Below are 10620 nucleotides of genomic sequence, written 5' to 3' on the forward strand. Positions count from 1 at the left end.
GGGTCCCCGAAACCTTGGGAGCCAGTGAGGTTCACACTGCCTGTGCCGTCAGGATGCCTTTGATGTGACTGTCTGAGAGTATGTCTTCTTGTGGCTCCATCAGGATGTCCCATTTCATGAAGCTTCAGTATTTCTATCCTTAAATGGCATATCCTCACTGAAACTCTGTGGTCTCTTCTCAAGCAATTTTCCAGTAAAACGTTTTCCTGGCTAGCCTGTAAGCAGTATTTTCTAGCATTTGCGTTAGCACCGATCCAGGTGGCAATTGTCGACCATCTGTGAGGCTACCTGGCAGGTTTTCAAGATCAAGCAAATCCACAGGCTTAAACAGGCAGGTTGGCTCAAGCCACTGAAACGCCCTGAGACATGGGGTGGGGAGGGACGGGGCACCCATGTCTCCTTCATCTCCTGTCATCACTGACCCATGTGCTTCTCACTCAAGTCAAACCATAAGGAGGGCTGTTAATTTTTAGAGAAAATCAAACTATTTTTAAAAAAATCAAATTGCATTCTTGTAAACACTCTTCTGACTCTCCCTCCCATTTTGATGGGACAGGGTTACACTCTGGGGACTCTTTATCAGGTGCCAGGACCTGGGTGCTTCTCCGGAGGGCAAAGACTCGCTCCCCTCCTAAGCTTCCAACAGTAAAGGCTCCAGTTCGTTGCCGACTTTGACCCATCAGCCTCCTCTAAGATAAGCTTCCGGGTTTTCACGTTGCAACACACACCAAACCGCAGAGGTTATGACTTCTCTGTGTTTCTCCTCTCGTGAACCACCAGGCAGAGCAACAAGCCCTGCCCACTTCCTGCTCACGTGTTTGGTCTGCAACGACCTTTTATTCCATGAAATGAAGTCAAAAGCAAACCCTGAACAATAGCCAGGCGACTCTGTGAGGTGGACACTCCAGCCTGGTCACCGACTCAGCACTGCCTTATCTTCAGAACAAACTGTAACAAATCCCAGCCAATCCCATAAACTGCAGGCTTTAGGAATGAAATATGGATTAACTCTACTCTTATGCATAAAGATGTTGATCTTCTATCTCTCGTATTTCTTTTTTGTCCCTTGGTGGTGTAGCTGAGGCTCCCAGGGGAAGTGTAAAAGAAAGAGCTTCTGATAGAAGCAGATATGGAGAGTTTGGAGGCTGGGTTTTTGTGACATCAAATAGCCCTGCAGGAGGCTGTTTTTTTGTTGTTGCAAAGAGCACAGCCTAAAAAGACAGCTGCACAAACAGCAAGCAACTGACTGGGTGTGTTCACCACCCTGTGCACAGCCCTGTTTGCCAGCAAAGGGGATGGATAATGAGGTCACAGGACAAGTCCTAGCCTTCCTGGTGCCTACAGTTCACGAGACAACACCCACATCAAGCCACCACTCTCACTGGGTATATAATTACTGGTTCTGAGGGGGTGGGGCAGGCTTACCACCAGGGACATCTTGTGCCCCGTCCCAGCTCTCTGGGAACCAGCTGGGATTTCAGCTGCTCTTGGCTGGCCTCTCTTAGCCCCTTGTAGGTAACCATGGGCTCTGAGTCACTCTTGGTTTCTCTTCCCAGCTCTTCCCACTTACTCTTTGTGTCAACCTGGCAAGTCAGTTGGCCCTTTTTTTCAGTTTCTTCACCTGCAAAATGGGTATAATGTTCCCACCTCATCGGACTGTTGGAAGGATCAATTTTCTTACCTTTCTCTCATTCCCCCAAGTGTTTTTGTTTGTTTGTTTTGTTTTCTTATCCATCCAACAAATCTTTATACCATGAGCCTATACCAAGGCTAGGACACAAAGACCACTAAAATGATGAAACGGTGCACGTCTTCAGTTTGGAGTTAGAGGCCAGCATACACATCACGCTCACTGACGTGTGGTATTACCAGTTACGAGGAGGGACATGCAGCATTAAGTCTTTTTTTTTTTTTTTGCGGTACGCGGACCTCTCACTGTTGTGGCCTCTCCCGTTGCAGAGCACAGGCTCCGGACGCGCAGGCTCAGCGGCCATGGCTCTCGGGCCCAGCCGCTCCGCGGCATGTGGGATCTTCCCGGACCGGGGCACGAACCCGTGTCCCCTGCATCGGCAGGCGGAGTCTCAACCACTGCGCCACCAGGGAAGCCCAGCATTAAGTCTTTATTAGCCAAGACATGCCCTTCTGCTGGCAGTGCTGGGCCTCATCCACATGTGACAGCCCTCCCATCTATACTTGACAGCCCTCTGAGGGCTCTGGCCGGTTGGCCCTTTCCTCCTCCTGGGGACAAAGATGGTGCCTCCAGGCCCTGTCATGCTGGAGTGATTGTCATGTGAATCAAGCCTTTTTTGTTCTTCCTATTTAGAAACTTGAAACAAAACAAAGGGGGTCAGATATTGTTTTATTCTCTCTGAACTCCTTAGGTGCGTGACAGACAGAGAAGTTTCCAGCGCCTTTGCTTTCCGGTTCATCTGTTCACTGCAATAAGGTTCTAGAAGAGTTCCTGAGCTGTGCATCACTTACCCGTGCCAAGAACCACACAGACAGTCCAGACTTATGCCTTGAAAGTGAACCTGGCAGTCCATCAACTTCTAGCTACTTTTTAAACATCCTCTGCTCCATCCTCTTGGTTTGTGGATTATAAATTGTTCTCTTCGTGGAAGAAGTGGAAGCAGAATTCTCCCCTGCCACAGCTGGCTGAGGCAGAGCCAGGAGAGGGAGTTCAGGGATGTCATTAATTAAGTGTATTCAGAATTTCTAACACTTGCCACACGGGCAACGGGAGAAAACATTGAAAGATGATCCAAATCTTACCGACAGGGAGAGAAACTCGTCATGAAACGCTGCTGAGCTTGTGGCCAGATAAAGCAAGTTCACGTCAACATGGGCTTCGATGGCCGTGCGATTTTCAGGAGCCCCAAGTCGGATTGCCGAACCTGGTATGTACCACGCCCCATGTCCTCCTCTCTCTACCTGAGGCGAGTGCTTTCTTTCTGGACCCAGATCATCAATCCTCAGTGAACACCGACCTGTTGGTAAGCTCTTAAAAGCCCTGGTGTGAACTCCGTGAGTATTCCTTGCCAAATCAACTTAAAGACAGAGGACGAGGTAGAGGCCTTGGTTTGTATGTGGTGGGCAGAGAGTATGCTCAAGTAATTTGAAAGACTTTCTTCACGGTCCCTGGCATTTTAGAATCACCTGGTGATTGCAAAATCACCATCAATACAAGTATTTTGGGCAGGGGGAGTATATTTTTGGATTTGAGGTATTTCCAAACTCTAGGAAAGACATTTTTCCAATTTAGTTACTCTAAGCTCTTTTAGGGACGCCAAAGAACTTATCTGGTTACAAAGTAGTCAGTCCAGTGTCACTGGTATCAGGGATTGGGTGATGATTTTCCAGCCCGAAGTGTTAATTCAGGGAACTGGAACCTCAGTCTCCTTCTTGTGGGAGGCTGTGTTCTGAGCCATAGCTAGCTGGCTCCACTAACTTTTCCAGGCAGTCTAATTCCAGGCTGCCATGTGGATCCTTGTTGGAAAGGCTTGTTCCTCAAAAGCAGTGTACTTCATCCCCCTTCCTGCTATGAACTTATATCTCATTTAGATAAACATAAAAATTCCAGGCACTACTGGAATTTGTTGTAAAATTTGTTTTAAGTTTTGTCTTCAAATTTCTTCCATCATAACAGTTTCATACATATTTGCTGAATGAATGACTTAATAAATTAATGAATCAGAACTATTTAGTGATTGCTTATTGTTAAATTTAAACCTCACAAATGCGCCGTGAACGATGGGTATTATTTTCCCCATTTTATAGATAAACGGTCTGAAGATAAAGTTTAAGGGCCTGAGGTCTGAAGTGTAGGAGGAGAGGTGAGGATTCAGGTACAGGTCTCCCAGTCTCTGAAATCCACATTCTCTGTGGGACTCCGTCCTGCCAAATCAGTAATCCTCTGACTCAGAGCACAGGCTCCGGACGCACAGGCTCGGCGGCCATGGCTCACGAGCCCAGCTGCTCCGCGGCACGTGGGATCCTCCTGGACCGGGGCACGAACCCGTGTCCCCTGCATCGGCAGGCAGACCCTCAACCACTGCGCCACCAGGGAAGCCCTCCTCTGACTCTTTTAATCATGGGTTCTTGGAACTGAAAGGGAACCATCCTGCCTCTTAGTTATCATTTCCCTGTGTGTATTCCAAAGGTTGATGTAGCACTGGACTTTAAATGCTTATGTGTCCAAAAAGTTTGCCCTGCAAAACATGTACAGCTAACATGCTTTTACATTTCTCTTCCCTCCTTGGAAACCAGGCTGGTTAACTGTCGCTTCACCGGCCTCTATTCACACATTCACCAATGAAAAAATGTTTCCTTGCTTTGCAAAGGACAGTCCCATGAAAGAGCAAACATGTTGAAGCTCAATTCTCCTCCTCCTTGAATTAATTATCCTGAGATGAAGGTAACTCGAGGCAATAGGTTGCTTTTGTGTTAATTTACTATTATTAATATTTTAGCTCTTCTCAAGTCATATTTTCCTAAGGAAATGGGAAGAGTTTGTCACTTAGTTGCAAACATTTTTCTTGCCTTGGCCTAGAGAAGTTAGAAAAATTTTGATCTATACTATATACGACACTAACTGGTATTGTACTTTAAAAAATGCATGACACAAATACTTCATAGTCTCTTAGCGCAATAATTTTTAATCTAATGGGCATATCCTGAATCAAAATTTCTAGGGTGCCTTGTGTGGTTTGATAAACCATATATGATATTATAAAAATATTTAAAAATCATAAATATTTTAAAAATTATTTATTTATCCCACGAGGTATGTGGGATCTTTGTTCCCGACCAGGGATCCTACCTGCGCACCCTGCATTGGAAGCATGGAGTCTTAACCATTGGACTGCCAGAGATGCCCCCATAAATGTTTATTTTATTAAAACATTGGTAGTACCACCTTACACCCCTTAGGATGACTACCATCAAAAACAAACAAACTAAAAAACCCTAGAGAATAGCAAGCATTGGTGAGGATGTGGAGAAATTGGAATGCTTGTGCCCTGTGGGTGGTACACTGAGACGGAAAACAGTATGGAGGGGCTTCCCTGGTGGCGCAGTGGTTGAGAGTCCACCTGCCGATGCAGGGGACACGGGTTCGAGCCCTGGTCTGGGAGGATCCCACATGCCACGGAGCAACTAGGCCCGTGAGCCACAACTACTGAGCCTGCGCATCTGGAGCTTGTGCTCCGCAACAAGAGAGGCCGCGATAGTGAGAGGCCCACGCACCGCGATGAAGAGTGGCCCCCCACTTGCCACAAGTAGAGAAAGCCCTCGCACAGAAACGAAGACCCAACACAGCCAAAAATAAATAAATAAATTTAAAATGCACCGTATTCCAAATCATTGTACAAAAATAAAATTATAAAAACAAAATAAAAGGAGGGCTGTATATTCGTAGATATGACATTTTTGATGGGTCCTGCTGTTATGCTATCTTGAAGGTTAATGCTACGGGAAGGCTTATAATCTTGTACTTTTGGTACTTTGCAAATGGAATCATTCTGAATGGTCCAAGATAAACTTTCCTTTGTTACATTACATAGACAAAAGATTATTTTACTGAGATTTCAGAAATCTAAGTATATAAAAACTGTACTCATACAGGCAAAAACGGCGTTTTGTTCCACAGTGTGACTTACCCTGGAGAAGACTCCAGTTCAGAGTACCATGACTTGCTTTGCTATAGCAGTGGTTATCTCTGGGATCCTAGCCTTCTGTATCAAACATAAACAAGCAAAGAAATATCTTAAGTAACTTAGCATGAAGATGCAATTTTTTTCTGCCAAACCATTCATGTCAAATAATATTTAGAGTTGTTTAATGGCTATTCAAGCTGGCTCTGTACAGCTTTCAAATACATCTATATTGCAATTACATTTCATCCGTTTTAACAGATATAATATTCACATATATGATTCGTCATTTATGTAGGTGTGTGTTCTGAATAAAATAATACACTACTGTGCTCCAAATAGGTTTTAGGTTGTACAATCCGTTAGGATGCACTTGCTCAAGTAAAATGAAGAAAGTTAAAAGAATTCTGCCAATCTGATTTTAAGCATTCATCTCTAATGTTTTGTATCATCGCCCTCAAACCTGTGTTAAGCAGATTTAATTGTACTGGATGCTGCAGTAAATATACTACAAAGATTACCGTGATCCTGCTCTTGCTATCTCAAAGTGAATTTTCTAAGACAGCCCCTTAGAAGAAGGAAGGAAGAGGAAGACATACAGGCAATTTTACAGAGTCCAGAATTAGGGCATCAGAATTAAGAGTCGTGGCGGAAAGGATCAACAGTGGAGACAAGTGTAAGTTTGCACACCAGGTGTGCTCAGAAGAGCATAGTCACAGGGGTCCTGTGACCCCAAAATGTAGACGAAAAGCCCACGAGCCGTATTCTGATCAGCCTGTGAAGCATCCAGCTGATATGACAGTGGGGTCATATAATAACTGGGAGTTAATGGCCGGCAGAACCAACAGGCTTCCCCGGGGACCAGGGGGGCTCAGGCGGTGGGAAGACCAGATGCTCCGGACCTTAGACCTGGGTTAGAATTGCCGCTCCAGCGCTTATTTGCTGGGTGTGACTTGGTGCAAGTTTGTTGACCTGAGTCTCAGTTTTGTCATCCTAGAAATGGTGATAATGATAACTGTTTCACTGAGTTGATTTGAGCCATAAATAAGATAAGGAATGGAAGTGCTCTCTGCACAGCAAGGTCTCATTACACATTAGTCCCCTCCCCACATTGTCCCTTTCTCCACCACCTGGATGCCAACCGCAGGTGCTCCCCAACTTTTCCTAGAGGGCACAGAGCAGTTTTAGTGAGAGGGTTGGAGCAATCACTGAAGAGAAGTGTAGGTGTCAAACAGTATCACTGACGGCTAAGGCTTAGCTTTGGCTAGAAGTGAATCAACATGGCATTTACATATTACATAAACGAGTACACTCTGTTCTACACTCGAGCCCCCAGTCTGCCCCAGACAGACTCTGGGTAGGAGGCAGGGGTGGAAGGCTACCCTCAGGGACTCACAGTTTAGCAACTGTGCCAACACAAACCACGCACCTGTGTTGTGCAACCCCACGTGAAACATACGGTAGGTTCTTAATTGAAACATATTCTGGATTAAAAGAGATGAGGGCGCAGAGATCAAGACCGAGGCAGAGGGGAATTCCCTGGTGGTCCAGTGGCTAAGACTCTTGCGCTTCCAATGCAGGGAGCACGGGTTCGATCCCTGGTCAGGGAACTAAGGTCCCACATGCCATACAGTGCGGCCAAAAAACCCCCAAACAAACAAAAGACCAAGGCAGAGGGAAGAGCAGCCAGCATAGTGGATAGCGATGGCGAGGAAGCAGGACCAGTGGCAGGGGGCAAGGGAGGCACAGAGGGGAGGGAATTCAAGCTGTGCTCCCAAGGCAGAAAGCTTCTTCATCTACCCTAGTTAGTGGGAACAGTTAGTGCCAGCGAAAGTTCCATTGCTTCTTGCCTTAATGCAGCCTCGTAGAAGCTTAGTAACTAGACCAAGAGGGAGAAAATTTACTTAGTCCAGCTTTTAGAGGAGCATAGATGACACAGTTTCATAATTAACTAATCATTCATTTCTTTAATGGGGAGAGATGCAAAGAGGAATAAAATACGGTTCCTGCCTTCCAGGATGCCCATAATGTCAGGTGTATGTGGGAAGTGCCATGCAGACAGAGAGACAGGGGAAGCTTTGCTGAGATTCTCAGAAGAAGGGAGAAGGCATTCAAGCAACATGTCTGTGGCCCCATTAGAAATTTTGTAGAAATGGAGGGTGAAGCGAGTGGGAAAGGTAAGATAGGCATAAAAAGGAGCAGAAGGGGCTCACCCCGGCAAAGATCTATGAGGGCAAGAGTTTCTGAAGCGCTTTCCTGTATGTCATGCTATGAAGTATGAATTTTTTGCTGCAGAAAAATAATTCGGGACTCCCAACACATCGAAACAAATTTTACACTAATTTAAAAAAAGTTATTAATCAGCAAATGTTAAAAACAAAATGTTTGAATAATAATTACTTTCTGAACAAAGGATCTTTAAGTTTTAAGATTAAATCCGGTGAGTGGGTTAGATTTTTCACTTAGAATAGTATAGACCAAAAGACTGAAGGTACAGCAGTCTTATATTTAAAAAAGCACTACAGGAGGATTCAAAGGATTTAGTTACTTAGATAAAAAACAACAAATGCATTAAAATTTTATTGACACATACGATAGTCCAGATCCTCTGGGAAACAGCCAAATAATGGGCACAACAGAAGACAACACACTGCAGTTCTTGTATTTCATATGTAAGGTTGGTTTCCTGGCCCCATGTGTGTTTTTCGGCTTTTTTTTTTTTTTTTTTTTTTTTTTTTTTGTTACAGGCTCAGCGGCCATGGCCCAGGCACTCCGCGGCACGTGGGATCTTCCAGGACCGGGGCACGAACCCGCGTTCCCTGCATCGGCAGGCGGACCCTCAACCACTGCGCCACCAGAAAAGCCCTTTTGGCTGTTTTAGTGGCAGCGCTGATGGGCTTTGCTTCTCCACTACTCCCTTTCCTTGTAAGTGCAGAAGGGGACCGTGACACTGATGGCCACTTTAACACCAACGCCAAGACACAGCTCTTCAAGTGACTTTTTATATATTTTGAAAATTCACAGTTGGCTAATTGTGGTTGACAAGCATCTCTCTGAGAACTAAACTGGGAAAGTCTCCACTCCCAAATCTACATAATTTTTGGTAGTCTCTAAAAAAAGAAGAGGAAAATACCAACAGTTCCTTTTCTGAGAAAGTAGCCTAGATATTCATCTGATTTTTTGAAATATGCTCCAATCCACTAACTAGAAGTAAACAATAATTATTCTTTAGTTTCTCTGATGTCAAAAGCAGTTCTGTTTTAAGAATGTCTTTAAAAATTTATAAGGTAGAATGTTAACTAAGCTAACTCTAGTGATTTACGATCTTTTAATTTCATTTTGTTATGACGAGACTTTATAAACCTGACCTTTAAAATGAAGTGTGCGTGTTTTTTAATGAATCTTCTTTTATTTCATAAGTGGAAAAATCCAGGAAATGTGTACCTCAAGGGAAATCCAGTGAAATCTTAGTTCTGTGTAGAAGATAGGAGAAAGGAATAATGAAGCACTTCATGGCTATTAGGAATAGTTACTATCTTAGGTCCCCCCATACTCGCTACAGTGTTTTCATTTCTGTGTCATTTGCTGCAAAAAATGAGGTAGCGCTAATACTATCTCACCTTAAGGGCTAAGACAACTGAGGCTGAGGGCTTTGCCAAAAATCACAAAGGTTTTCTGACTTTGAAGTGCAGTGTGCATTCCTATAGCTCAGATTTCCACCCAGGGCAAATTTGATGACAATGACCATTTGATGTCAGAATTTGTTCTAGGGAAAAGGCTCGGATGAACTCATTCACACTGGATGTGAATGACAGAGAAAGCTCAATGTATTTTTTTTTTTTTCTTATTTTTGTAGTAGTAAACCTGGGTGTTTTGTAGTTATTAAGTGTGAGAAAACGAGAGCTCTTGCACCCGAAGCTGGGCTATAAATGGTAAAGCCTACTTATTATAATTTAATGGATAGTGCTTCCAAAATAGAAATTCACTTAAATTTACCTAGTAAGTTAGGTTAACCTAGTAGTTGGGTTAAGAAATACTTTGATTAAAACCACACTGCAAAATGGGGAACCTCAATGGATTGCTTTAAACTCTTGACCTCAAAGGAAGGAAACAAACTAACCATTAATGATAACTTGGAGAGAAAAAAAAGGTTTAGGATCCAAAACAGATTCGGAGTTAACAATGTAATGATTCAGCATTTTGGAGGCCAAGTGAAACCAGACTTGTGGGATGCCCGTCAAGTGGCATCTCACTGTGTACTAGCACAGAATTTTCTCTTCCACTCCGCACGTTGTTGAATATCTTCTACCATATCTCTGCAGGACCTCCACTTAATGTTAATCCCCCTCCTAACAGCAGTCGGCCTAGGAACGCTGCGAGCTGTAGGGAATCCTTGGACATTCTTTACCAACCCCCTCCCACCCACTGGCCCCACTGCCCCCAAGCTGCGGTCCAGGTCAGTTTCTACCGACGTGCAGCCATCGCCAAGACAAAGAAGCCCCAGATTGCCTTCGTAGCCACTGCTTGGCCTGGGGTCTCCTGGTTTTTTTGTTTTTTTTAAAACACGGTAAGGAGAGCAGTAATAGTGTTTTAGCAAGAAGTACTTTCGGTCTCGGTCAATTGATCTTTAGTTATCACTATGCAAATTTACTTTATAGCCCTTATATATTTCTCGCCAAGCCACTTCACACACCAATTTCCCTACTGTGCATCGCCAGACAACTGTGGCAAGTGCCGGGAGGGAATGGGCTGGGAATGCGCGCGGTCAGCGGGCTAGAAGAGTGCCTGGGCTGCTGAGATAAGGCCCGCTCAAATATGCCTTCTGGGCCGCACCACGGATAGACCCACGGGGATCCTCTTCCCCCCATCGCGGGCCTTGACGCAGGGTGGGGCGGGGCGGGCGGACGCGCCATGTCTCAAAACCAATCGACAGCGCCGGGCGCTATTCAAAAGACCGAGGGCCCGGCCC

The 10620-nt window shown here is 44.8% G+C and overlaps 1 protein-coding gene across 1 annotated transcript in view; it reads left to right on the forward strand.

The window, feature by feature from the left end:
* Positions 1-2424: 2424 nt before the first annotated feature.
* Positions 2425-10620, forward strand: part of LBR (lamin B receptor) — a 34856-nt gene continuing 26660 nt past the window's right edge. Inside the window, exon 1 of the mRNA XM_024753147.1 lies at positions 2425-2897. The gene's annotated coding sequence lies outside the window, so the exon portion shown is untranslated. The remainder of the gene's footprint in view (positions 2898-10620) is intronic.

This window comes from Neophocaena asiaeorientalis, unplaced genomic scaffold, assembly GCF_003031525.2.
Source record: "Neophocaena asiaeorientalis asiaeorientalis breed wild unplaced genomic scaffold, Neophocaena_asiaeorientalis_V1.1 scaffold634, whole genome shotgun sequence".
NCBI lineage: Eukaryota > Metazoa > Chordata > Mammalia > Artiodactyla > Phocoenidae > Neophocaena > Neophocaena asiaeorientalis.